The sequence below is a fragment of the Siphateles boraxobius genome, unplaced genomic scaffold (assembly GCF_051911475.1).
Source record: "Siphateles boraxobius isolate OS27281-9 unplaced genomic scaffold, OSU_SipBor_1 5, whole genome shotgun sequence".
Lineage (NCBI taxonomy): Eukaryota > Metazoa > Chordata > Actinopteri > Cypriniformes > Leuciscidae > Siphateles > Siphateles boraxobius.
Window position 1 is genome coordinate 7387204 of NW_027509141.1, and position 4119 is coordinate 7391322.

Below are 4119 nucleotides of genomic sequence, written 5' to 3' on the forward strand. Positions count from 1 at the left end.
ATCACGTATGAGCGTCAGCAAGAACCAATGAGGTTCATTCATGTGTTACGCATCACGTTTGAGCTTCAGCAAAAACCAATGAGGTTCATTCATGTGTTACGAATCACGTTTGAGTAGGGCTGGGCGATATGGCCAAAAAATCATATCTCGGTATTTTTTGGTTAAATGGCGATATACGATAATATCTCGGTACTTTCTACGTTTTTCTCTTTGGATAAAGAAAATGTATTTATTAAAAAAAAATATTATTTCACATCCTGCTCAATGATATCCAAACAATGATATTGAAGGATATGCAAACAAATAGGGAATGTAATGTAGGCTATGCAATATATTATGTGAAAATAAAAACAAAAGCACAAACTAATTATATTAGCCTGCATTTGATTACCCCATTATAATGGTCACTTTCATAAAAATATACTTGTAGTTTAAAATTCCACATATGGCACATTTATTGTCTCCAACAACAAATATTTTAGTAATATGTATTTTAGTCAGAATTATTGCGCTACTGTTCTATTGTGCTCGTCTGTTTGGTGTGCATGCGCGCGGCAGCGCTCATTACCAGAAGCTTGAATTTTAGCGGAGATTCATTTGCAGAAGCTCGTCCTCTCCTGACAGTGAAATGGACATATTTGTTTGATTTGTTTGAACATTTACAGATGGAGAATATACCTGTGAAATGTAAGTTAAGCACTGAGGAAAGCACCACGTCATTAAACAGCGTCAGTATTTATCTTTCAGTCACTAACAGTAGGCTATCTGTCCGAGAATCTGACAGGGCAAGCTGCTTTAAACTTGTTAACTATCTTACCAGTTATTTTGAAGCGCTTAATAAGCTTGTGTCATTTTTAGGACAAATTGTACTGTTCTTTCACTGCAGGAGCTCACACTGCGTACTCCACTACACTTTTCAGATGTGCTCGTATCAAACTACTGTATCGATATAAACGGTATTGCCTCATTCCATATCGTGGGGAAAAAAAATATCGATACATTGTACAAACTCGATATACCGCCCAGCCCTACGTTTGAGCCTCAGCAAGAACCAATGAAGTTCATTCATGTGTAACGAATCACGTTTGAGCTTCAGCAAGAACCAATGAGGTTTGTTCATGTGTTACGCATCACGTTTGAGGTTCAGCAAGAACCAATGAGGTTCATTCACGTGTTACGAATCACGTTTGAGCTTCAGCAAGAACCAATGAAGTTTATTCACGTTTTACAAATCACGTTTGAGCTTCAGCAAGAACCAATGAGGTTTGTTCATGTGTTACGAATCACGTTTGCGCTCCAGCAAGAACCAATGAGGTTCATTCACGTGTTACGAATCACGTTTGAGCTTCAGCAAGAACCTATGAGGTTCATTCACGTGTTACGAATCACGTTTGAGGTTCAGCAAGTACCAATTAGGTTCATTATCATGTTACGCAGCACGTTTGAGCTTCAGCAAGAACCAATGAGGTTTGTTCACGTGTTACGCATCACGTTTGAGCCTCAGCAAGAAACAATGAGGTTCATTCACGTGTTACGAATCACGTTTGAGCTTCAGCAAGAACCAGTGAGGTTCATTCACGTGTTACGAATCACGTTTGAGCTTCAGCAAGAACCTATGAGGTTCATTCACGTGTTACGAATCACGTTTGAGGTTCAGCAAGTACCAATTAGGTTCATTATCATGTTACGCAGCACGTTTGAGCTTCAGCAAGAACCAATGAGGTTTGTTCACGTGTTACGCATCACGTTTGAGCTTCAGCAAGAACCAATGAGGTTCATTCATGTGTTACGCATCACGTTTGAGCTTCAGCAAGAACCAATGATGTTCATTCACGTGTTACGCATCACGTTTGAGGTTCATCAAGAACCAATGAGGTTCATTCACGTGTTACGCAGCACGTTTGAGCTTCAGCAAGAACCAATGAGGTTTGTTAACGTGTTACGCATCACGTTTGAGCTTCAGCAAGAACCAATGAGGTTCATTCATGTGTTACGCATCACGTTTGAGCTTCAGCAAGAACCAATGAGGTTCATTCACGTGTTACGCATCACGTTTGAGCTTCAGCAATCACAAATGAGGTTCATTCACGTGTTACGAATCACGTTTGAGCTTCATCAAGAACCTATGAGGTTCATTCACGTGTTACGAATCACGTTTGAGGTTCAGCAAGTACCAATTAGGTTCATTATCATGTTACGCAGCACGTTTGAGCTTCAGCAAGAACCAATGAGGTTTGTTAACGTGTTACGCATCACGTTTGAGCTTCAGCAAGAACCAATGAGGTTCATTCATGTGTTACGCATCACGTTTGAGCTTCAGCAAGAACCAATGAGGTTCATTCACGTGTTACGAATCACGTTTGAGCTTCAGCAAGAACCTATGAGGTTCATTCACGTGTTACGAATCACGTTTGAGGTTCAGCAAGTACCAATTAGGTTCATTATCATGTTACGCAGCACGTTTGAGCTTCAGCAAGAACCATGGAGGTTTGTTCACGTGTTACGCATCACGTTTGAGCCTCAGCAAGAACCAATGAGGTTCATTCACGTGTTACGAATCACGTTTGAGCTTCAGCAAGAACCTATGAGGTTCATTCACGTGTTGCGAATCACGTTTGAGGTTCAGCAAGTACCAATTAGGTTCATTATCATGTTACGCAGCACGTTTGAGCTTCAGCAAGAACCAATGAGGTTTGTTCACGTGTTATGCATCACGTTTGAGCCTCAGCAAGAACCAATGAGGTTCATTCACGTGTTACGAATCACGTTTGAGGTTCAGCAAGTACCAATTAGGTTCATTATCATGTTACGCAGCACGTTTGAGCTTCAGCAAGAACCAATGAGGTTTGTTCACGTGTTACGCATCACGTTTGAGCTTCAGCAAGAACCAATGAGGTTCATTCATGTGTTACGCATCACGTTTGAGCTTCAGCAAGAACCAATGATGTTCATTCACGTGTTACGCATCACGTTTGAGGTTCATCAAGAACCAATGAGGTTCATTCACGTGTTACGCAGCACGTTTGAGCTTCAGCAAGAACCAATGAGGTTTGTTAACGTGTTACGCATCACGTTTGAGCTTCAGCAAGAACCAATGAGGTTCATTCACGTGTTACGCATCACGTTTGAGCTTCAGCAATCACAAATGAGGTTCATTCACGTGTTACGAATCACGTTTGAGCTTCATCAAGAACCTATGAGGTTCATTCACGTGTTACGAATCACGTTTGAGGTTCAGCAAGTACCAATTAGGTTCATTATCATGTTACGCAGCACGTTTGAGCTTCAGCAAGAACCAATGAGGTTTGTTAACGTGTTACGCATCACGTTTGAGCTTCAGCAAGAACCAATGAGGTTCATTCATGTGTTACGCATCACGTTTGAGCTTCAGCAAGAACCAATGAGGTTCATTCACGTGTTACGAATCACGTTTGAGCTTCAGCAAGAACCTATGAGGTTCATTCACGTGTTACGAATCATGTTTGAGGTTCAGCAAGTACCAATTAGGTTCATTATCATGTTACGCAGCACGTTTGAGCTTCAGCAAGAACCATGGAGGTTTGTTCACGTGTTACGCATCACGTTTGAGCCTCAGCAAGAACCAATGAGGTTCATTCATGTGTTACGCATCACGTTTGAGCTTCAGCAATCACAAATGAGGTTCATTCACGTGTTACGAATCACGTTTGAGCTTCATCAAGAACCTATGAGGTTCATTCACGTGTTACGAATCACGTTTGAGGTTCAGCAAGTACCAATTAGGTTCATTATCATGTTACGCAGCACGTTTGAGCTTCAGCAAGAACCAATGAGGTTTGTTAACGTGTTACGCATCACGTTTGAGCTTCAGCAAGAACCAATGAGGTTCATTCATGTGTTACGCATCACGTTTGAGCTTCAGCAAGAACCAATGAGGTTCATTCACGTGTTACGAATCACGTTTGAGCTTCAGCAAGAACCTATGAGGTTCATTCACGTGTTACGAATCACGTTTGAGGTTCAGCAAGTACCAATTAGGTTCATTATCATGTTACGCAGCACGTTTGAGCTTCAGCAAGAACCATGGAGGTTTGTTCACGTGTTACGCATCACGTTTGAGCCTCAGCAAGAACCAATGAG